Raw genomic sequence first — 26,246 nt, forward strand, 5'->3', positions numbered from 1 at the left:
GATGGTTACAATCTGTTCCATTGGTCCATTGTTTGCACTTACTCTCTGGAAATAGCTAACTATTAACGGAAAAGAGGGAGCACAGGAAAATGTCATGCTTATGATAAATCCAAGATGATTTCACCTTCTGTGGCTTGTTTTCCTCCTTTCTGCTAATAGGTAGGTAGCAGCCTATCACATGAAGGCTTTTTTGTGCCCTTTGATAGGCTCTTATTATTCCTTTGAGTTGTTTCTCCATCTTCCTACCTCTGCCAAAGGTGATGTACCGAAAGGCATCTACTGGAAGTTTGTTCTCCTATTTTCCATTTTGTTATTTGATTGCTTTTTTTCTTTCACATTTCTATGAAATGAAAGGAAAGTAAGGCAGAAAGGGTACCATTCACAGTATTCTATTGCATTCTGTAATAGCATCAGTCTACCCAATCATATGACACTGCTTCTATTATAGAGACAGTGCATTCTTGGACACATAAGAACAGCCATACTGGGACAGACCAATGATCCATCTAGCCTAGTATCCTGTCTTCCGACAGTGGCCAATGCCACATGCTTCAGAGGAAATGAACAGAACAGGTAATCATTGAGTGATTCATCCCCTATTATCCACTCCCAGCTTCTGCAGTAAGAAGCTAGGGACACCCAGTGCATGCGGTTGGATTCCTGTCCATCTTGGCTAATAGCTGGTGATGGACCTATCCTCCATAAACTTATCTAGTTCTTTTTTGAACCCTGTTATCATTTTGGCCTTCACAACATCCCCCAGCAACAAGTTCCACGGGTTGACTATGCATTGTGTGAAGAAGTACTTCCTTTTGTTTGTTTTAAACCTGATATCTATTAATTTCATTGGGTGACCTCTGGTTCCTGTGTTATGAGAGGGAGTAAATAACACATCCTTATTCACTTTCTCCACACCATTCATGATCTTATCATATCCCCCCTTAGTCATCTCTTTTCCAAGCTGAAAAAGTCCTAGTTTTTGTAATCTCTCCTCATATGGATGCTCTTTCAGACCCCTGATCATTTTTGTTGCCCTTCTCTGTACCTTTTCCAATTCCAATATATCTTTTTTTGAAATGGGGTGACCAGAACTGCAGATAGTATTCAAGGTGTAGTCATACCATGGATTTCTATAGTGGCAGTATATATCTTTTTTGTCTCATTATCGATCCTTTTTCTAATGGTTCCTAAAACTCTCTTCGTTTTTTGACTGCTGCTGCACATTGAGCAGATGTTTTCACAGAACTATCCACAATGGCTCCAAGATCTCTTTCTTGAGTGATAACATAGAATCATAGAATCATAGAATATTAGGGTTGGAAGGGACCTCAGGAGGTCATCTAGTTCAACCCCCTGCTCAAAGCAGGACCAATCCCCTGACAGATTTTTGCCCCAGATCCCTAAATGGCCTCCTCAAGAAGTGAATTCACAACCCTGGGTTTAGCAGGCCAATGCTCAAACCACTGAGCTATCCCTCCCCCCAAAATATAATTCATGGAGATATCCCATCTCCTAGAACTGGAAGGGACCTTGAAAGGTCATCAAGTCCAGCCCCCTGCCTTCACTAGCAGGACCAAGTACTGATTTTTGCCCCAGATCCCCAAGTGGCCCCCTCAAGGATTGAACTCACAACCCTGGGTTTAGCAGGCCAATGCTCAAACCACTGAGCTATCCCTCCTCCCCAGCAAATAAAGATCCCATCATTTTGTAGGTGTAGTGGGGATTATGTTTTCCATGTGCATTACTTTGCATTTATCAACATCTGACTCGTGGAAACTCCAGAGCATATAGGATATTTCCAATGCTTTCAAGAGAGTGCTGTCTATGAGAGGTCATCCTCTAACACAATGGAATATCAGCAAACATAGATTCTTGATGAGCATCTGGAAAATATGAAAGAGGACCTGTTGGGAGTGAGTAGAATAGAAGACAGGGTGCCAAGAAGTGAAAAAAGAAGTCAGAGACCTGAAAAATCTTTGGATAAACATCTAAAAGTTCTGTGGTTTAACTAACCTTATAGACTTTCTAAGGTTTGACTAGCTCTGTTTAGCATGCTCCAGTATTCACTGCTTCTAATCATTTGGGGCTAGTACTGCAAGAGCAAACCATTTCTGAATGTACAGATACATAACATAAAATACATAAAGCCTAATACAGGACAAGTGTCCTTGCTATTAACCATCATAACAGATCAATGTAGCAGGTAGGTAGCCCCATCCCTCATATTATCCACAGGGTGAAGCAATATAATTTTGTAATCTTCTTTTTAAATAATCATTTACCAATAGTTGTGGCTATCTGCCCGTACATAAAAGGAAGTGTGTGAAGAGAAGTTTGAAATTGCAAGGGTACCATCTGCATCTTATTTTGGAGAGCTGCAAACAGACTTAATTTGAACTCTGGTTTGGGAAACAACTAAAGAACGGACCTTATCTGTTTCAGTGTGCACACGGTAGGTTTACCAGTTCAAACCTAATTCCATGCCAAATAGCCCAGAGCATTCAATATGTACAGCTATTCTGATTTGGATCTGGCCTTTTCAGCAGACCTTCTTATATTGCTGACTACCAGAATTGTTTAAATAAATAGAGCTGTATTTTTTCAACCCTGAATCAGACCATGACTTTTCAACCCCTTTGGCAACCAAATACTTGTAGCATTCCAGGCTCAGTATTCTGTGATGGTTTTCTGAAAAGACAAACACTGCTAGTTTTCTGCATTCTAGGCCTGTGCTGAATATGCATACCAATGTACAGATTACTTTTGCCAGTAACCTTTTTCGGATTAAAATTAGAAACACAGTTAAACCAATATGTGTTTGACTGTTGAGTCTCTCTTGCTTTGGTCAGAATGTCCTTTTTGTCAAGTGAATCATTTCATAGCCAGATAAACATGGATCCTTGTTTTTAAGCAAGCCTGATCAGCCATTTTGGAGTCATTGAACTAGTCTGCCCTGGCAAAGATTGCAGAAATTGCAAATGTTGATGATTAATTTGGGGAAAAATCAAGTTCACATTAATTGATGTCCTCCTAATATAATGAAAAGAATTGCAGATTTGGTAGTTGGATAGTCCATTCCACTTGCCTCATGGGCCAAGGACTGCTCTTCTTCCTGTCTTTAGAGCAGATTTTGAGACCCACCTTATGTTCAGTATTGCCTTACTCTTTGACTGGTCCCTATTCTACTCCACATGATTAAGGGGAACAGAATCTAACCCTTAATGATTAAACTGGGGTATGCCTGTTTGAAAAGCTTTTGTGCACCACCACCTCATTCAGCTACATACTCTCTGTCTATCATTGGCAACTGTACTGCTCTAAACCTCAGTCTCATGCAATCTAGCACATTCTGGAATGACAAGAGTCAAAGCTCCACTGAGTGGTGTGTAGATCTGGAACCGCAGATCCAGCACAGAGGCTGGTTGTAGGGGGCAGAGGTGTAAGGAGGTTGGCCAGTACAGCCAAGGTCTTAATCTGAATCACTGACACCCTGAATCACTGGTACGTTTGCCCCAAAAGTTTAGGAATCTCTATGCTAGTATATTAATCTTTTTTTGATCTACAACGATTATTTCCTTATTTTTAAAAGTAAGGAAATGCTAATAGGGAGAATATGCATATAGGTTGATTTATTTTTCAATAAGTCAGAGCCATTTACCAGTGAAAAACTATGTCAGTTCAAACAGTTTTGTACATTCTCTGAAAAGCTAAGCCCCTACCACAGAGAGATCTGTAATCCTTTTTCAACCGAATTAATTTATGTCAAGTCTGGCTGAGCTACTTTGTTAATGTAGTTGCAGAGCCTAAAAAACAATTCTAGGATGCCAAGTAATTTTCTGCTGATCAGCTATGGAGTTTTTTTTTTCCCACCATTCAAACTTCAGAATGTATTCAGTTAGGTTTCCAGTAAAACTTGTCCTGTTTTTAATTCAGATTGTTTCTACTGCCATTCATTCTTTGGGAGCTCCAGATTGTAGGCTATTCAGAAAAATAAATTCCATCTGCCTGAGGAATGCATACGATATTTCTGAGATGAATTGGGTAAATTTTGGTAAACTAGAATGGCAGGGGAGTCAAAATCAGGCTTCCAGACACAATTAGAGTTATTCATAGTGTATAGTGTATTCATCCAATTTCATATTTAATATTACTTATATGTTCAGTTTGCAACTGCCTTTCCTGGTCATAAGCACTGACAATGTGCAAGAGAGGAAGCAGTTATTACTGTACTTGGAAATTTGGTTCGTTTATCAATAGAACGTCAATCACAGTCAACCAAATTTATTAACCCATGGGTTTTAATCAAAATTATTCAGCACAAATACAGAAAAATAGGGATTACATATTTTACCACTCCATCGATCTGGGGTACAACCAACAGCATGGATTGTTCCAGAAATATAATTCACTGCTGAGTAGTGTGTATATATAGGCACAACCTCCCCAAAATTGGTTTGATTCATTCTTACCCTAATATTTCCATTCTCATGCAGTTTGCACTTGATGTACAAGGTTGTCAGAAATTTATACCTGTTTCTAGCAACAGTTATTTCAGTTGCTTATTATTTTCACAAAACTTAGCAAAACACTATGTTTATCTCTGTGTGCACCAAGAACAAAATCTTTCACACAGTTTTTAATATATTTCTGTATAGAGGATGCTGGAGAAATGGTTTGCTTTAGTATAAGTATGGATTCTCTTAAAAATACATACTGGCTAAATAATTTTGGTAACAGTGTAGCAGGAAAGGATCTGACCTGTCCAAAAATTACATTTAAGCCTAACGGACATTACCATAATCCCCACAAACTGGTACCTCTGATGCTCAGCTGTCTTTTTTGGATAAAGTGACTGGGCAATAAAGATGATTTACTACTTTTGCTTGAAACAAAGTTAATTAGTCACAAAAATGAATTTGGACCCAAAATTCATTTTCCATGACTATTCGTATGAACAAAGTTTTGGGTACATGAATAGAAAAGTGGTATAAATACACTATACCAGAACTTAGTTTCTGATTTACCTAAATGTTCAATCACAAATTTCCCCACTAGTCACACTGCAAACTCTTGGCAATAGATATACAGTGAGTATATAGTTTTCAGTAAGAATGTATAGGTACAGATGAAAATAAGAAATACCTACCTACCTGTTATGGGGTTACTTTCATGACAAAAAGAACAGGGCTTACTGCCTATATCAGTGAGAGCACAGATTTATTTGTGACATACTCCTCTCTATGATTGCTGCTAGTAGCTGTTTATTTTATGATAGTTGGCTGCAGATGTGCAATTTACAATAAAGGGTAGGCTGCTTGATTAAAAAGCGAGATAAGGAAGTACATGTATTCCCAGAAATCACATACTGATCATTGTGAATGGTAGGGGCCAATGAGTATGGAGACAATTATTATTATTTTGGCCAAGTGGTTGCAACTTTATTGAACCTTAAGATAGCTTCTAAATGCAACCGGTCCTGGAAGCAGTGAAAAAGGGGGACAGGGATTAAGGCTCCAGGCACCCTAGGCTATAAACAGCTTTCCCATCTTTTCATGTTCAGATCAATAGCATACTAAAATTTCCTGGTGGACAGTCCCACACAGAGGTGCCACATCAGACAACTCCTAAGCCTTGTAAACATGCCTAGATTTCTTTGTGAATCTAACCCCTTTTTCTGATGCTGGGCTGATGTCAAATTTGCAGTGGTTCAAAGAGGTTTATCTTCACCCACTGCTGTTCTTCTGTAGGTGAATCCTCATCAATCCACCAATCCCAGCATTTGAAAGAAGCAATAGGAGTTAACTCATGGTGGCCTCTACCAAGGAGGACTGCCATTGGCCAGCAGCTACTGTGGCATGGTCAAGAGTATGGCGCTGTCCCTTGCCTTCATCCAACAATATGGGCCATCTGTGAATATATATATGTGTGTGTGTGTATATATATATATATATATATATATATATATGTATATGTAATATTTATATATATGTTATTTATATGTGTTATTTATACTCCTAGACAAAAACAAAATATATAAAGTTTCAGTTTTTTATATATATATATATATACACACACACACACACACACTTGATTATTCACCTTTTTCTTTAATAAATACTGATGCTAGAAAAACAGGACTATTGCTCTTTAGTGAGCAATCTCAGAAGTACCATCAAAAGGTATTCTGGCCTTCTAAACTGTTTGCTGACCCATGTGGCAGGGGAAAAAAATAATCTTTTGGAGAAGTGAACTCTTCTTATCAATGCTTGAGACCATATGTTTCAAAGCCACAAAAAGGGCATAAGATTGTGTCTCCATCAATTAATGATTCAAGGGTTGCTTCTTTCTCATACAGGCATTAATGCAACTTCACTGGAGAAACAGCAAGGTTGGAATGGGATACTCATGTTTTGGGGTCAAAGAGATTTCATTTGAAGAAAGCAAAAATATCCAGATGTTTCCAAAGTACTGTCCTCCAACATCGCTGTTATGCCAACATAGTTAGCCAAGACCTGCATTTTCGTGATATTCTTAGAGCAAGTAAATACAGTGCAGGTCATAGATATCCAATATTTTAAAAAAGCAGGTGAGAGAAAGAGATGGTTCAGATGGTGTTGGATCTGAACACCCCTAAACTTTGGGAGAAGGAGGCTTCAAAATCCAAACCAAACCAAATCTGAATTTTATAAACAATCTGTATCTTCACAGTGGAGCACACCAAGCCCCCAACATGGAATATAACTTAATATTGGGATGTAAAAATTTGGATGCAGATCAGGTTTTTGCAGCATGAACCCATCTCCAGTAAAAAATATAACACAGAGTATCAAAATATAATGGAACAACAATAATAGTAATAAAACCCTTTATATCCAAATGGCCCCAAGCTAGAGAGACTGCATCTTCTAGGCAGGCTGAGAAGAGCTAAGCACAAATCTAGAGCAAGACATGAAAGGCTCTAAGTCTCTTTCCCTGGCCTTCATCCTGAGACTGCCAAATGCTGGCTTGGTCTCTGTTGCAAGTTAGAAGGCTCTTCTATCTTGCAGCAGCTACCAAAGGCACCTATGTGCTGCTCCAGCAGCCAAGGATCAGCTGAGCATAAAGGAGACCTGGACGTGACCCCTTTTTGTCATCCTTACTCCCTGTGTCAGCACCTGAAAGGAGCATCTGGTGTAAAGCCATTCCACTGGCTCTCCAGCACCTAAGGATTTCTCTCAGCAGGGACAGCACCCTTCAGTGGCCAAATCCACTAGCATAAGGGCTATTTTGCACAACTAAAGTGATATAAAGCAGCCAGAGCACTCTGTAGACTCAGGGCAATTATTTTTATGGGAAAATGTTTAAGTGAGCATATGGCTTTGCTATCTGTCTCTTTTATTCAGTGCTGCAATATTGCTTCATTACTTATACAGTGCAAAAAGTCATTGTTATTTTACCTTCCTGTCACATTAGCATGTTTTGGGGGAAGAGTTTAATGCAAAAGTAGTGTTACTCCAGGAATCTCCATATCAGTTCTGGCAGTCAAATTCATATTTAATCCTCAGTGGCAAAATATTTGTAGCAGAGGATAAAGGAAGAAGTTGAATACTGTAAAACATTTGTTAACAAACAAAATGCTGTCAGTTGGAAACATAAATGATTTCATCCCTCGATAGGGAAATCTGTAAACAGGGTGAGCCAAAGAATTTTACATATATCTTCTGATGTTTTGCTAAGTTTTATTGGCTTGAAAGATGGTTTGGAAGGTGGGTGTGGTCCTACAAGGCAGTTCAATTGCTTGAAGCATGTCAGAGAGATATGAAATAGATGAAAGATCAGTAAATGTCAAAATGAGCAGAAATAATGGTAGCTACATTATTTCATACATGGCTCCTTTCATCCATACACATCTTTTAAAAATAGGCAACTGGGGGGCTGCCAGTTCAGTGCTCCACCATCCAGCCTGGCTCCAGGCTGAACAAGAAAAGGTTTCACTTGTCAGCTAGAAGTTGTACTCTGGTAAGAACTGTTTCCAAACAATTTGTGTCATTTTAAGGATCTAAGAATAAAATAACTTTAATAGCAGATGCATGCATTCCCAATTAATTTATTCATTGTACTCTGTTGCATGTCTTGGGAGGAGCATCCTCTCTTCAGAGAATAGGTTAGCACCAGATAAGACCTGGTCTACACTGGGGGGGGGGAGGAGATCGATCTAAGTTACGCAACTTCAGCTATGTGAATAACATAGTTGAAGTCGACGTACTTAGATTTACTTCACTACGGTGAGTCGACTGCTGCTGCTCCCCCGTCGACTCTGCCTGCACCTCTCACCAAGTTGGAGTACAGGAGTCGACGGGAGAGTGCTCGGGGATCAATTTAAATTGATCCCCGCTGGATCGATCGCTGCCCGCCGATCTGGCCGGTAGTGAAGATGTACCCCGAGATGTGCCTGTGAAAGGAAATTCTGGTTTTCTATGGCATGTAATGTTATGATATGGGTGAAAACATGTTATGGGTTGAGTTAAAACCCCATTGAGATTAATATGTGTGAACTCACCCTTCAGTTAACATAACCATAAGCATAAGTGCACCACCTAAGACAAAAGGAGTATGTAAACCTGCCCAAAAGCTTTTGGCTGAGTATTGTTTTTGGTAGGTGTGTGGGGAAAGACTGAGGCCTGATCTACACCTAAAACTTGGGTCAACCTAGCTATGTTGCTCAGGGCTGTGAAAAATTTTGCTCCCTGAGCACCATAGTTAGGTTGACCTAACCTCCACTGTAGTTGCGGCTAGGTCAATGGAAACATTACTCCATGATCTGGCTACAATCTCTCAGGGAGGTGGATTGCCTACATTAATGGAATACCCCCTTCCATCGATGTAGGAAGCTGCGGGGCTATAGCTGTGCTGATGTAGCAGCTGTATTGTAGAAATAATCAGAGAGAAAGTGAGACTGAAGGAGCAGCTCGAAGCATGGTGACTGACCCTGGAAGAAACCTGGGAAGAGGTTGTTGGGTCATGTGTGCAGGCTGAAAAGAGTGTTCTCATAACAGTACATTCCACAGATAACCAGAATTTCCTTTCACAGGCACACCTCAGAGCCACAGGCAACCTTATCTGTTGCTAACCAATTCTCTTCAGAGAGGATGCTTCTCCTGAGACATGCAACAAAGTACATTGGTGCTGTGAGGAAAAAAAGCTGTTTCTTGCTATTTGATTCCTTCTGTGATAAGAGAGACAGAACTTGGTATGTTCTTTGTAAATAAACATAACTGCATCAAATAAATACCAATCACCAATTTCTACTCCCAACTGGCATATCCATAGGGCCCTGAACTTGACCAGCTGCTTCGGTCAAAAGGGGGCAACAGTACCAGTGAATGTGTGTTCTGATGTTTAGTAAGTTTGTCAGGCTCTCTGGAGTGGCTCATGAACGTGAGTGTCAGCTTCAGGGCAGACTGTTACAGACGAGGGCACAAACCCCAAATTGGTTGTGTTCTATAATTAGATTTTGCCAACCGGGTATCAAGTGTGAACTCCACAAACACTGTAATAGCATTAACATGGAGTTACAGATAGTCCCCTTGGGCATGCCGGGCTATCTTGCCACCCAGGCAAGACTGCCTTTGTGATAGATGGTCCCTTATACCAAAAATCACATCAATATTCAGGTTACTCCCAGTCCCAAAGGACCCGTCACTTATCCCAGGTCAATTGTACCTGAGATCTCTCACCAAAGACAACACTTGTAGCCAAACCTGTAATAAACTAACTAAAGATTTATTAACTAGGAAAAAGAAATGAGAGTTATTTATAAGGTTAAAATAGGTAAACATACACTCACAAATGAGTTACAGTCTTAAGTAGTAGGTAATAGAAGCAGCTGTAATATGCAAGTTCTTTATGTCTTCTAGGACTATCTCAAGCTAGAAGCTTGGGGATCCCTTCCTTAAGCTTAGAAATATTGCCCTCTTCAAATTCCAAGCAGCACAGTGACACAGTTGTTTCTGGTCAGGGATTTTTATTCCCTTACCCCAGAGTTCAAACTGTGATGGGACAAGGGTTTGTGCATGTCTCCTCTTAATGAATGTGGGAGGAGCAATCAACAAAGTCTTTTGTCCACTGGTGTTCCACAATGGTTCATCTATAGGCATTCTTTAGTTGGGGTGGAGATGACCCCTCTTGTGATAAACTAGTATTTCACACTTAGTAATGCATTTCTCCAGACTGAGGGGGTTTCCAGTTACAAAGCAAACACTTAAATACTACCTTATAGAATGGGATACAGATATTGTAAGTGAGATTAATGCATGCAGCAACTCGCAAGCATTTCATAAAGTCAAACACTAAATACATCTCTATAAATCTAATGCCCATTTTAACAATACTAACACAGAGATGAGCCGGACTGGTTCCCAGCTACGCATTCGTCAGTGTTCAGTGAGGCCTAGGGGCCTTGGCCTAAGCTGACACCTGCTCTGCAACTATCACAAAGTTCTATTTTGATTTTCTCATGAAGGCAATTAAACTCATGAATACTTCAGAATGTATTGAAACAGACACTTTATTTGAATTTAGCCATCATAAAATCCCCTTATTCTATGTAACAAAAAAAAATCATCATCTCTTGGATCTATGTAATATAGTTCTTTTTGCAGGTTCCTCTTGCATTTGTAACCAGCCCTGGGTGGTATCTATAAATACTGTATATCTTAAATATGTATAAATTCCAATGTATTGGTATGAATTATCACATTTTGAATACAGCCTCGTGATTGCTTATCCTGAAACCTGGTGTGGATAACTTTTTTGACTCCCACACTAACAAAATACACTCATATATTTCTAAATACACAAGCCTATACATTGTCCTCATGTCCCTAGGTGATGCTGAAGTCAATATTGGTAAACTCAAACTGAAGTTAGTGGAAGTAGTACTGACACCAGCTTTGAATTTAGCCCTCCCATCTCTGGTATTTTTTTCCACTGGAATTTTTCAAAGAAAAATAGTTAATTTAAATGTTCACATTGGGAAATAAATAAATAAGGAAAAATTTTAAAAAAATTAAGGAAGTGTAGAAAAACCTTTTTCTCCCCATTTTTGCCAGCTGGAAAACAGTATCAAAGTATGAAAGGTATGATTTACACACAGATACACACTTTCTCACTTTTTTTGAGTATCTTCCAAATGGTAACAAAAAATCATTGCTATGTTATGTCTCATTTAAAAAGAGAGAATATTTAAAAAAGTAACAAAAATTAAAATTTAATAATGCAAGTGTTACTTTCTTCCACTCTAACTTTTCCCTACTTTTCTAAGAAAAGAAAGTAAAAGAAAAAAATATAAAATTTGGGGCCAATTTACCCTGAACTGTTTTGCTTTGAATTTTTTTTTTAAACATGGAAAATTACATTGAAAATGAAATTTTTAATGAAAAAAAAAATAGTTTTGACATTATGCTGCTTTTAATGAAAAAAAGTTTTCTTTAATAATTTCATCCAGCTCTAGTTAGATACAAGTCTAGATACAAGGCAAAAAAGAGAGAGCACTGCAGCAGTCTTTAGCCATAAGATTGTCCTGTTTTTGAATCAACCACTTTTTCTGATAGAGAAGATGTATTTGAAACATTCCATAGTTTTTGATCATCTACATGTCAGCTATACAAAAGAGGCAGAGAAGGAACTGGTAAATCATCTCTCCTCATGAACCAATAAAAGGTGACAAGACAATTCATTTCACTAAATAGTGTCCCATTGTGATGGACCTGGTATCCTTAGATAAGAAAAGCTGCATATAACATAATGCTCAGGAGAAGGTCATAAGAACTTTATTTTCAAATGCCTCCACCCTTCCTGTACTTTCGAGAAGGCTTTGTCTGGACCAGCAGGGGAAAGAGAACCCTCAGCCCCATTAAGGATTGCAAGTCCACTCCCCTCCTCATGGGTTTGAGGAGGGGGCCTATGTGGCTGATTAGTTAGACAGAAGAGTGCAGCATAATCTTACTGGCTGCTAGACACCCAAGGGGAGGGCTTAGAAGAACTTCACCCTGCCAGGACATGCTATTCTGTCTTGAGAAAAAAAAACTATCCTCCTCCACTCCCCCACACCCTCTGTGATTAGAGTAAGACCAGGTTGCTGGGTTTTGCTGTAGGCCTTTTCCCTCCCTGCCAGACTGATTGGATGGCATGGGTTTCCTTCACCTTCCTTTTAGCAACCCAGGGACCCAATGGGAATGTTAGGTTATGAAATTAATTGTTGTCACAACTTGGCAGATGTCCAGCCCAAATAATTGTTCAGAGGGGGCTCTGGTTGACTGATCAACCAGAATTTGGAAGCAGATTAGGAGAAGGCGTGTCCTAAAGAAGGTGGAGAATGGGTTGGAGCTCCTAAGGTCTGGTACAGCAAGGAGACAACCACCTGTTCCCCACCCATTGGGCAAGGCAGTGGGGTATCAGTAATGATTGAAAGACAAGGTTCATGGGTGGGGATTGACGGTGACCTTCCACCAAGTGGAACCGATTGCAAAGGATGGATGACCTGCACTGGATGTGTTATTGCTGGATAGTTCCCAGATGTTACTTAATAAAGTTGTGGCTCACTTAAACCACATTCCTGGTGTCTTTTTATTTATTTATTTATTTTTGTCCTCTTGTGGTGCATGGGAAAATAAATAAAAGACTTTTTAAAAACAAAAAGAGTGTGCAAGAGAATACAGTCGTGGCTGAGCAGCAATAACCCAACACCGTGAAAACCAAAGCTTTGATAAATTGACTTCAACACCTTGATTTCTGGTCTTATTGGGTCTGGTTTTCGGAGGAGTTGAGAACTCTCTATTCCTATTTAAATCAGTAAGAGAGAAAGGAGAACAATACCTCTGAAATCAAGCCCATTATGGCCAGTTGATTTATTAGGATTTTTAATTATTAACATTAAGATGATTTTTATTATAATACTGCATATTTAAAAATATAACTAAACTCTTTCTAGGAAACAAATATTTTGCTACCGTACTATTGTTAGACATGCCAGAATGTTTTCCACCCTTAATAAAATAGATTTGGCAAATACATACTCATATTTTAACAAACATTTTTCACATTAATATTTACTTGGTATATTACTCTACAAGCTGTTTTCCCCCCTAAATTTGCAATAACACCGCTTTTGCTATAAACCTCAATTTTTACAGGACTGTAATTTACCTATATATTGTGTATGTCTGAAATTTAACATGGATGATCATGTTAAGTGGCCTGATTTATGTCTCGCTGTCAATGGAGTTGCTGGGTTGCACAGGGCATAAGTTTGTACAAAATTTGATGGATGAGCTAAATGCAAGATCATATTTAGATTGCACTACATTTGCATTTTCAGAAGCTTTGTATTGATTTTCTAATTCAAATTATAGCTTCTACTGTTAAGTAATAGAGAACTGCATGATACATATTAGCAATTACCGATGACCCCAGAAGATTTTGAATGTTGGTATTGAAAGCCATGAAAGTGGCAGTTCTTTATTGCCTTACTATGTTGTAAAGAAAGAAACAAAAAATATTATTGAATAGGAGAACTGGAAATAGCCAATTATTTGGGGGTGAAATTAAAACCTGTGCAGACAGCCACCACAAGACCTATGCACCATTTAAGCCCTCCAGTGATATTTAAATCTTAGTTCAGCATCTGCACAGGGTAAATTTCACATCCTGTACATTCAACAGGATTTAAAATGAATAAAATACTATTGTTTGTGATTCAGTGGTTTCAATGGTTCATGTATCAGGTTCAGATGTTGAATGGATCAATTGACTATTAGTTGAAAAGAATCAGAAACGTAGGTGGCAAGTTATTGTAATTCCTCAAGGACATGTTTGATTTATGTTATCAGTATTTCTGCAATTGAATTAATAGTGGTAGTTTTGAATGTTTATAAGTACAGGAAGATCATGCAGGTATTTTTGAAAGAAATTTCACGTGTGATTATTTTTAAGGTCCTGTAATGTATGAAATTCCTATTTGTGTTGAAAGAACAGAAGATCAATCATTAAGAGGGAAATAGACCCCTAGATTTGTGGTACTGTTAAATAAGATAGTGGCTTTTAAAAATGTATAATAGGCTACTAGGGAGAATTTTTGACTGGCCTTTGTAATGTTGCAAATACATATGTACTGATTGGTTTCTACAACAGTTGGAAAATAATCTAATTCAGGTCTCATGAAAGGTGTTGGCTTGACAGTCCTGGAGACTGAAGTCCCCTATCTGCTAGACTACAGATACACTACAGGCAGGAGCAGTAGCTACAATCTTTCCCATGCTTGGCCTGCCAATGTTTCTCAATAGAGGATTGGAAGGATTGCTTCTAAGGACACAAAGACAGCAAGTGGTTGAATGGAAATGGAAATAAAACTGTCTTCTGAAACTGCCAATAAATGTTTTCATTAGTGCCAATGTTGAAGTGGATGCTTGTCCATTAGGGACTGGATTAAGAGCATCAGTCACTTCACACAGGCCACTGAAGAGACAACAGATGGGTGTTGTCCTCACTGAAGTCAATGGCAAAACTTCCAGGATGGCACCAGGGTTTCACCCGGTAACTTTTGGTTGTTACAGACCTCAGCTGCATTTGGAACCGGTGACATAAAGATGAAAGGCTCAGTGGCCCACTGTCAGTTCCCTGGGCTAGCCATTTCTCTGTCACTCTCACTAATCTCTACCATTCTGTGCTGTTCACTGAGAGAAGCACTGCAGTGTTTCAGTCAACGTTACTTTAATTAAGGACCTTCAGTGTTGTTGTATTATCTTTTTATGTTGTATCCATAGTGTGCTAGCTGCTGAACAGAAAATCATGACATGTTCCCACGCCTTAATGGGTTTTCAATTAAGGAGACAACAGGTATAATATAGGGGGCCTGAGAGGTAGCCAAAATAAGACATTTTATCGTAGTTATATGTTACATTGGCCAAGCACAATCCTTCTTGCATTCGTTGTGTGCTTATTCTTCTCCTGTTGCCAGTACTAGTAGTTGTTGTACTTACTATCAAGTATTTATATTGCAGTAGTGCTAAGGGGCTCTAATCCTGATGGGGCCCCATTTTGCTGTACAAATGCTCATGTAGACAGTAAACTTGTACAAATACATCATTTAAGCAGTAGACTTCAGTTACAAAACATGATCTACTGTATTTTACTAATCCTTTCTTCATATGCTCTCTGGATTCATTAAAGACAATGAGCCTTATTCTCAGCTGGTGTAAATTGGTATAGCTCTATTGAAATATCTGAATTTCCAGAAAAAGCTCTGGCATTGTCAGTGCTGTAGTAAAATAAAACCAAAATAGAATAAGAACAATGTTATTGTTGATGCAGTGATAGTAAGTGTCATCTATCTGCAAACATTATGGATTACGGCGAATAAAGATAGCAGTCAAAAATTATTAACAGAATTAATTTTAGATTTTGGAACATTTTACATCGTAATTCAAGGTTATAAGCGAAACCATTTTAACGAAGATAATGTGTATTCTAATTGATTTCATGTTGGTATACTGATTATTTACAGGTTCAAAAAGTCAGACTGATGATTCTCTGAGTAATTACTACTGGAAAATTACTAGAAGTAAAAGCATATTCTGAAAGAGGGTAGCTTGAAAAAACAGTATAATTGCTTTACAGAAAGGTGTGGGAGTGGAGTTGTTAACTTTCAGTTTTGCAGACATTTGAATGTTAATCTTGGTTTGGGATGGGAGACAAATGTTTGAACACAGTAACACACTGCTGAACATGGATGTGTTAATATTCATTTATAAAGTCTGAATGACGGAGAAGCACTAAGTAAAAATGCCACCTCTCCATCTCAATGGGTGAGGGAACTTGATTCAGCCTGCAACGAAGGGGTAAATCCCCAGCAGCAAGAGAAGGAGACACTTGCTGAGTGACGCCACGTAGCTCCTCCCCCCCAGAGTCTCTGACACCCATTGGCCAGTTGGGGTGGGGGTAGGGTGCTGATTGACCAACATTCCCCAGTTCCCAGGATTTAATCTGGAGCAAGGACCATGTGGACCCTCTTTCAGCTCCGTTTCAGCAACCTCACCCTGAACTAGGAATGGGACTCCAGCCTGACAGATGATGTGGGTCTAGCTGATCACCCATTTGGAGGTCAGGAAGGAATTTTTTCACCCTTAGGAACAATTGGCAGAGGCCCAGAGGAGTTTTTTCACCTTCCTCACAGCATCTTCAAGCCACAATGCATTAAGTAGGAATGTGCTTGGTACCTAGATGAACTATTTTTTTTAAGTTGTGAATTCGTCGCAACTTTCAGCTTGTTTCCAGTGCGGTAAAAAGGATAAAATGAATGGTTCCCAGAGGTAAAAGGCCTGTGATTTTGCTAATGGGCCTTAGCCTCATGGGATAGGGTGAGACTTTATGGCCCTTGGAGACTGAAGTTCCCTATCCTTCTGCACCCTCTATCCCCGACAAGGGGGGTGGTGAGCTGAGTCCTGGATAGTAGGCTGAGGAGAGCCTTCTGCCATTTATGGGTTATGTGGTAAGAGCCCCTTAACTCCATGTTGGTTTAATAAAAGTTATGGCCTGCCACTTACAATCCATCCATGTGTCTTAGCCACTGTGTCTGGATCAAATACTGGCTACTTGAATTCTGGATAAAACTTAACCACTATGCTCTCCACCAAATGCACTCTAAACCACCATTTGTATTTGTGTTTTAAAAAAGGAACCAAGGTATAATGACAAAGATTTCCTAACCCTGAATAGCAAGAAAATGTTTGAGTTCTAAATGAAGATGAAAGAATTACAAATGGACAGCAAGAACAAAAAACAAAAGCCAACTGACTAACTTCCATTGAAGGAAGAATTAGGCTTTACTATACACATAGATTTCATTTCAAAGGAATAAGAAAAAATCCAAATAGCACAACTTAGACCTGGATCTAAATATCTGTAGCTTTGAAACATAACAGTGTGTTCAGAAAGATGTCAATAGAATGTAGAAATGCCTGGAAAATATTTACTCAATATTTTTCAGGGTTTTAAATGGTTAACTAAATGGAACCACTTCTACATTCCTTTTCTGTATCCACAGTTAGAGCTGTGTGAATAATGGATTATTATCATTATTATTATATTTTATTTTTTATTTCATTCAAAAGAAATTTTTTGAAATTTTCAGCAAATCAAAAAAAATAATTTTGGGTCAAATGAAACATTTTGTTTGAACTGAACTGAAATGTTTCAATTTAATTTTGAGCATTTTTAACATTTTGAAACAAAATGGAAGGAAATTTTCAAACAAAAAGCCATGTTGAACTGAAAAATTTAAATGTTTCATTTTAATAATTAAATGAAATGAAACATTTTGACTTTTCTGAATGTTTGTTTGTTTTTGTTTGGTCATAAACAGTTCAGCAAATCCAACACACATTCCTTAAACATTTCAGTTATGGAATCTGCATTTTTCACCAACAAACAGTTTTGGTTCTACTTACCTGAATAACTCACATATGAAATAGTTTTTAATTATAAATCCAAATTACATTGCTTGTGTTTTATATGACCTGGGCATGCAGCTTGCAGTTACTAAAGAGGATTTTAATATTAAATACTGTAAACTGGGGACCTGAATGAATATCCTCTCTGGTTAAATATAAGTGACTGTTTATACTAAACTTTAAATCAGTGTTCATTTACTATTTAAATACATTTTTAATTAGTACCCTTATAGATTATTTTCCCCTTATTACATCATCGTATTAAAAGCTATCTATTCAACACTCTATATTATAGTTTGAGGGGAAAGCTGGTAACCAAAAGATGCATTATTAAAACAACTAAATATTGGACATATTCCAACTGCCCGTCTTTCAAAATGTTCACATTTAATATAATTTTGAGTAAAAATGAGGAGGGTGTGTGTGTGTGTGTGTGTGTGTGTTTTAAATTGAAATGGGGGAGGGAGGTCTAGAATGAAACTGAGGAGGGTAGGTGTATGTTTTAGAATGTAATTGGTTTCTTTGGGGTGGGGTCTTTTGGAATGAAATGCTAATGGAAGGAAATGGTTGAAATGGTGGTGCTGGTAGGGGAATGCAGAGAGGGAATATAATGATATAGTCTCTCTATATACCCCTCACTAACTCTGCCCTCCCCGTTCCACACCTCTGCATCTCTCTGTATATTTATTTAAATTTCTCTTTGTGTCTTTAGGTACTTTTATGCAGTTATGCATCTCTAAAGTTTACTGCTTTACCCTATATCAGGATATTGACAGGTATGGGTCGCAATACTTACCAACTACTTAACAGGGCTATTGTGGAATTAATTAATTTAATGCAGTGCTTTGTATATATACCTCTCCCAAAATGGTAAGAACTTGTAAAATTAGATGCTACATGCCTCAAAATGGGCAGCTAATCACTGAGATCCCCAAAATTAGTGGATGCTTTTCCAAATTTTTGTCCTAAACACTCTTTCTCTGCCTCAGTTTCCCATCTGTAAATTCAGGATCATACAAATTTCTTACCTTACAAGAGAGTTGTGAAGGAAAAATTGCACAAGCAACCTTAATTCTATCATTTCCTAATTTTTGAATGCTTCACTTTACAACTTAATATTCTTTTAATGTTAATACAGCTCTTTTGTATGTAATATTTATTATTTTAAAATAATGCGGGGATATTCACTCCACCTGGTTTCTGTGTGTTTCAGAACATTGCAAAACTATGTTTTCTATGGGAGATCCCATATTAGCATACAAAAGATTTTTTTTTTCTTATGGAGACCATCAGTCAAAAAGAGACCAATTTTTAGACATCATGTGAAGTTATCAAAGTATTCAGCTGTGCCCTGGGAATGAATCATGCAGTGTAGGTTGACATCCAAGATAACAAATGCTGCTAGGAGAATATGAATAGACCTTTCATGTTTCACATGGATATGAATTTAGATATATAGAGAGACTGCATGTCAAAAGAAAAAAAAAGAAGAAAGTGATTTTGACATCACTCATAAGGGAATTCAGTGTTGTTCTGAATAAGTTTGAGGAAGGACTGCATACTGACAGACAGTACTGATAAAATTATTCATGTTTGTATTGAATTGATTAAACCCTTCATGTATAAATTTAGATGGATTGGTTGTGGAATTTCCATTTTGCTGGACCAGTATGCAGCACAATCCAGGGACATTGCCACCACCATGTGTTTTTTCACAATGCAATATTAGCCTGAGGAACTCATTGCCACAAGGTGTAATGGAGGCCAAAAAATTTAAGGATTCAGAAAGAGTTACATATTTCTATGAGATAGCACTACAGATTTAAATGGGATATAAACTTATGATTCAGCATGCAAACCAAGTCCTGACTATCTGGAATTAGGATGAAACCTCCCCTAAAGACGAATTATACCATAATTGTCCATTATACTATTTCTGTGAGAGGCAAAATACTGGACTACATGGGCCACTGTTGTCATCTGGTATGGCAATTTCTATGCTGCTATGCACCCACATTAATCCTACAGTGAAATGCTAGCAGATTTTTCTCTAGTACCTGTCAAAATGATTATATTGCAAAAATGCATCAAATACCAGGTGTAGCCTTGCTTTGTCTTTCAGTAGAATTGAAGTGATTGACCCCTAGATCTCAGATGTAGGGAAATGACTGTTTCTGTTTATATTGTGCCAACACCAGTCTTTCTCTGTCCCCATTACCTCATCATCATGAAAAGATATCACCAGTCATTTCTTGTTTTTGTTTGCTAGATCAATGCTGGGGATAAAACCTGGCTCAAAAACTGCAGGAGAGTAACAGTGTTTTAGCATCTAGTCTCTGGAATGGAAGGATGCAAAAATTGGAGAGGTAAACAAGGTCTGCTACAAAATTTAATATATGGTCATGATGAGGAAAATGACTGCGTGAAACTGGAGTATTACAGATATGCTCACTGTGTATATTCTGAGTTTAAGTCCTTGCTTTAGTAACAAAAGGAAGTTATTAGTTTTTGTTTTTCTCCCCTTAACCGATGCAGAATCAATATAGCTATGGCGAAATAATAGGGATGCTTCTATTCTGACACGGCACATAATGTACTTTTCAACTAAGTTTCAATTGAAGAATCTTCATTATTTATGATAATGTGGGACCATAAAGAACACCGGTTGACTTTCAGAGCCTATGCTGAGTTTTCAATTTTTTTCAACCTTCTTTAACTATAAATACATTTGAGCACTTCTAAGATGGATGTTACTGAGAAACAATAATTGAACACCAATTATGCCATAATTAGAGCATAGCCTGTAATAATAATATATGGAGATATCCTATCTCCTAGAACTGGAAGGGACCCCGAAAGATCATTGAGTCCCTAAGTGGGCCCCTCAAAGATTGAACTCACAACCCTGGGTTTAGCAGGCCAATGCTCAAACCACTGAGCTCAAACCTCTCCCTCCCTCTAAATGTGCCACATTGCCTCAGCTGCAATCAATTGCCATACATTATGAGTACATACAGTACAAATCTGAAGATTATTTTGGATTATACATTTTCTCTAAAGAAACTACATTGCTAATCTGTGCCTCTGGTATGTAACAGGGGAGATTTGATTTATTTCTAAGGTCTCAGCACTTAGGACACCTGCCAACAAGGGATTTGAGCCACTCTGAGTGGATGTTCCAATACCAGTAACTACATCTCATTTCCTTTCTGTTCATGGGCAAGACTGGAAGCTCCTCACAGCTACTGCTGCTGCTTGTTTCAACTACGTGCTGGTTACCACTATGTTTCTGTCATATAAAGTGGCATAGCGTATATACTCTTCAATATCATTCTGCCATGATGTTTCTGTGGATTTATTGCTGTTTTCTGATATCAATAACTTCAAAATCTCAAATTTAGCAGGATTCAGCTGTGTGCTGCAATTTTAACAAACCATAAGTCAGTCGGACAGTATCTAAAGAAAAAAGTGTAATATATATTATTGATATTTTAAAGTTAGTTACGTTTGGCATTAGATTTGCTGCCAAAGGAAAGTGCTTTGAGTAGCAGTTCAAAGAAGTGGCAAAACCAGCAATTATGTCTTCAAGGTGCTTAGCACAACAGATCCCAATTGGGGCTAGTTGCTACTAGAGTATAAATATTAAATGTGAATAAATATCTGTTTCCTTACTCCCTGAGCTGGGATCACAGCACAATTAACATTCTCAGTCCAGGGGAATGGGAGAGACAAGTTGAAACTATATTTATATTACTCTTCAGTGCCCTCATTTGATTGGCACATGGAGTAACACTGCTAGCTCCAGTGTATCCGTCAGGGTAGTTGTAAGGCACCTGAGTGTTGTGGGGGCATGAAGAGAATCATAGAATTGTAGGATTGGAAGGGAGCTCAAGAGGTCTTCTAGTTCAGTTCCCTGCACTCAGGCAGAACTAAGTATTATCTAGACCATCTGTGACAGGTGTTTGTCTAACCTGCTCTTAAAAATCTCTACTAACAGAGATTCAACAGCCTCTCTAAGCAATTTATTCTAGTGCTTAACCACCCTGATAGATAGGAAGTTTTTCCTAAAGTTCAACCTAAACCACCCATTGTTTCTTGTCCTATCCTCAGAAGTTAGAGAACAATTTTTCTCCCTCCTCTTCGTAACAACCTTTTATGTACTTGAAAACTTATCATTTTCCATTTTGTATGTGTGCAACTGATTGTTCCTTCCTAAGTAGAGTACTTTGCATTTGTCCTTATTGAATTTCATTCAGACCATTTCTCTAGTTTGTCCAGATCATTTTGCATTTTAATCCTACCCCCCAAAGCACTTGGTATCATCCACAAACTAATCCTATCCCCCCCCCCAGCTTGGTATCAACGACAAACTTTATAAGTGTAGTCGCTGTGAGATTATCTAAATCATTGATGAAGATATTGAACAGACTTGATCCCTGCAGGACCCCACTTGATATGCTCTTCCAGCTTGACTGTGAACCACTGATATCTTTTCTCTGGCAAGGGTTTGCCAACCAATTATGCACCCACCTTATAGTAGCTCCATCTAGGTTGTATTTCCCTAGTTTGTTTATGACAAGGTAATGAGAGACAGTATTAAAAGCCTTACTAAAATCACGATATACCACATCTACCACTTCCCCCTTATCCACAAGACTTGTTATCTTGTCAAAGAAAGCCATTAGGTTGGTTTGATACGATTTGTTCTCGACAAATCCATGGTGACTGTTACTTATCACCTTATTAACTTCTAGGTGTTTGCAATTTGATTGCTTAATTATTTGCTCCATTATCTTTCCAGGTATTGAAGTTAAGCTGACTGGTCTGTAATTCCTCAGAATGTCCTTATTCCCCTTTTATAGATTGGCACTATATTTGCCCTTTTTCAGTCCTCTGGAATCTCTCTCATCTTCCATGACTTTTCAAAGATAATTGCTAATGGCTCAGATATCTCCTCAGTCAGCTCCTTGAGTATTCTAGGATGTATTTTGTCAGGCCCTGGTGACTTGAAGACATCTAACTTGTTCTTTTCCTATTTTATCCTCTGATTCTACTTCATTTTCACTGGCATTCATTAAGTTAGATGTCCAATTGCTACTAAACTTTTTGCTAAAAACTGAAACAAAAAAGTCAGTCAGCACTTCTGCCATTTCCACATTTTCTGTTATTGTTTTTTCTCCCTCATTGAGTAAAGGGTGTCCCCTGTCCTTGGTCTTCCTCATGCTTTTAATGTATTTGTAGAATGTTTTCTTGTTACCCTTTATGTCTCTATCTAGTTTGATCTCACTTTGTGCCTTGGCCTTTCTAAATTTGTCTCTGCATACTTGTGTTATTTGTTTATATTTATCCTTTGCAATTTGACTTAGTTTCTACTTTTTGTGGGACTCTTTTTCGAGTTTCAGATCATTGAAGACCTCCTGGTCAACCCAGGGTGGTCTCTTGCCATACGTCCTATCTTTCCTGTGCAGTGGGATAGTTTGCTCTTGTGCCCTTAATAATGTGTCTTTGAAAAACTGCCAACTCTCTTGAACTATTTTTCCCATTAGACTTGTTTCCCATAGAAGGAACCATGCTGGGGGAAATCCCTACAACAAGAAAATAGCCTGATAAAACTATCTTTGGGGCATTTGAAATTCCCTTTGAAGGTCTACTCATACAAAATGTTTCAACAAAGTAATAGAAGATTTCTGAACACTGTAATATTCATGGTTTTACAGAAAACACTAATAATTGAGCTGGGCCTGTTAGGTCCACTGAATCTGTATCAGACTTAATATTAGAGAGTCAGTAAGATAGGAAGTGTTCTAGTTGGCTCAGTGATCCAAAGGTAAATGTAGGTGTAAATGCAGACTGCACTGCCTCAGCAAATCATTCTTTCTCATGACATATACAGCAGTACATTCTCATGGAAACAAGCCTGGGGAAAAAGGACTACAATGATGGATTATTTAACAGATCTTCTTAAAATCCTAACTTTGTACCAAAGCTACATTTTAAGAAGCAGGAGTTGGACTCCTTCCTAAATTTAGTTTGACTTCTGAGCGGTACTCTAAAATATTTAAAGTTACCTTTTCAATAAAGATCACAGAATTTTGCTTCTTAATTTTCAATATTAAGGGTTTGGGTTTTTTTAAATGCACTATAGTTGAAGAGGGCATTCTGTTACAGATGTCAACCCTTCTCACCACACTACTTTCAAAGCCTCTCATTTATGTTCTGGGCATCTAAAATATTGTCATTGGTTGCAGGGGCATGCACAAGGGGGACAAGCAGGGGCACAGGCCCCCCAATAATTGTCAAGGGCTCAGAACTTCTCTGACTCTGGGGCTGCAGAGGCAGGAAAGAGCGATTTCCTTCCTAGGGGGAGGGAGATAGAGTGAGTTCCTACTGGGGTTGTGAGGAGGGAAGAGCAAGCTCCTGCCAGGGAAGGGGAAAGAGAAAGCTCTTGTCAGGGTCAGGGTGGTGGGGAGCAGCAAGCTCCTCGGGAGGGGGGGGGACGGGGACACACATATTTTAACCCATTTACACCAACGGAGGATCTGGTTCTGTATCAGTAAGGATGTACAATCATCACACAACCCAGTGCTTTAAGAATTTGGAATTATGTGGACTCTTAATTAAATGAAAATGTTAAATGAAACTCTTCCCTGTTATGGTTTTTATTTGTTGTTAACTATGTGTCTTTAAAGTTTTGTTTTCTGTTTTGTTTTCCCTTTGACAGCTCCTTCAGGCTGGAAGGAATATCTACATTTGGAGGCATATCAGTTATTTCTTTGATGTCGGATTCGTCATTGTGACTTCTTGCAGGCCAGATCTGATGAAAGTAACGAGGAACCTGACCCTCCTTGGAGCATGGAAGCCCTTAGAGTCAGAGCACAACTAATCACTGGTGTAATCTGCATGAAATCATCTGCCTCAGATCTGACAGCTACGAGCTGAGCCCTGACAAAAGCCACAGCCTTAAATTCTGTTCACTCAGAAAGAAGAATAGAGAGGACTAAAAACCTTGCCCCATGACAGAAACAACTGTCTCCAAGCCTGCCACTTGAGAAGTTCAGTACTGAGCAATTAGAGTAACAAACAATAAATCAATTTTTCATGCGGTCCAGCCAGCATCCAAAAATATTTAAATATGTAGCCAAAAGGAAACATGAAGCACTTAAGTGATTGCAGGAAAAGCAATGCATGTACTACAACAGAGGAATATTGTTTTTTGTGGGGAAAGAAGACCTCTGCCATCCCTTGTACATATTCAAAGCCATAGAAGAACGGAGCACCAGTGATGCTAAAATGTTTGAAAGAATGTTGTCTCCTGTTCTCCACCCAAATCTGAAGGAAAAAAATTAGCTGTTACAGATTGCATCTCAATGCACTTCTAATATTTGCACTGTCACTTCCATTCAGGGTAATGATGTGTGCCATCATTTGCACAGATGGCCCCATGAGATTTTAGACCGCAACAAGCTGTATCTTGCAGGGGCTCCAAAAGGAATTAAAAAGTAAAAAGCTGAAGAAAAGGAATGCTCTCTTACAGTGAGAATTTCTCCCCACAGGAAAATAGTCCTTCTTAAGATTAAAAAAACATGTATATGAGAAAAGCATCAACGTGATAAAGTGGATTTAAAAAGGGATCTAAAATTTTTTTTAATGAAATTCATTTTATATCATAGTAACAGCCAAGAGATTGAACCTATTGAACTATACACCCAGAATGTTCCTGTTGGACATTGACAGTATCCTCCTATAATATATTAAAGAAAAAAGTCATTTGTAATATGTATTTGACATATAATAATTTTTATAGCCATTTATCTATGCTTCATGAAGAAATGTAAAAGACAAACAGCATTTTCAGTTTATTTTTCTAAATAAATGTGTTGTTTGTATTATTTGCAGTCACTTATTTTAGATGGTTTTCATTACCCCAGAAAAGGATTTAAAGATGGAACCAAAACATAGCAACTGTTTTGCCATGTTAAATCGTAACGATTTGCAGACTGAAAGCTTTAATATAAATATTATAATTTGTAAAATTATAAAGTATATTTATACTGGCAAATATGTATGGAAAACAAGAAAGGAGGTATTTTAACTCTTAGTTTCAGTACATAGGTTATTTTGATAGTCACATGAACGAATGTGAAATTATATAATTGGTACAGGTTTTTTTTCTGTAATAATATGTTGTAGCAAATGAAGATTCAGCTGCCTAGGAATTCAGAGAATAATTCTAATGTTCATGATTTTCCAAAATTACACACACTCCCCTTGTCAAGTGATTCACTTCATCCAGGAACCACTTTTTTCATACTGTAACATACTCACAAGGCCATTAAAGATGCCGCTATTTGGTCAAGAGGAATTTGGAAACCTAAGGGGTAAGAGAGATTGATCGTTACAATCATTCACAGATTTTCATTTAGGAACAGTCATTGTATCTGTCTAATGGAGTATTTTGTTATCAAGTCATTGAACACGTTGATTCTAGAGCTGTTTTGAATAAAAATATATATTTTCCTTTTTTTCATAATCCTGTGTGTAATTTTAAGAGAAAAAGCAAAGCATGTGATATCAATTCTCTTACTTTAACCATCAGCTTTAATCTAAACAGGCTTTTCTTTATTCCCTTTGCTCTTGAGGAACATACTAATTAAGTGTTCAGTAGGGGAAAAGTATTCTTTCAAAAATGATCTCCTCTAATATATAGTTGAATTTGAAATGGGTAAATAACTTAGTACTCGTGCTCTATTCTAATGTACT

General features: G+C 38.0%; 1 protein-coding gene across 3 annotated transcripts in view; it reads left to right on the forward strand.

Moving 5' to 3' along the window:
- Positions 1–25,973, forward strand: part of PRR16 (proline rich 16) — a 238,094-nt gene extending 212,121 nt beyond the window's left edge. Inside the window, exons 3-5 of one of the 3 annotated variants that reach the window (XM_034774797.1) lie at positions 18,199–18,262; positions 19,756–19,852; positions 24,208–25,973. The gene's annotated coding sequence lies outside the window, so the exon portion shown is untranslated. The remainder of the gene's footprint in view (positions 1–18,198; positions 18,263–19,755; positions 19,853–24,207) is intronic. The other 2 variants (XM_034774796.1, XM_034774795.1) reach the window with 2 other exon arrangements.
- The last annotated feature ends 273 nt before the right edge of the window (positions 25,974–26,246 follow it).

Source organism: Trachemys scripta, chromosome 6, assembly GCF_013100865.1.
Source record: "Trachemys scripta elegans isolate TJP31775 chromosome 6, CAS_Tse_1.0, whole genome shotgun sequence".
NCBI lineage: Eukaryota > Metazoa > Chordata > Testudines > Emydidae > Trachemys > Trachemys scripta.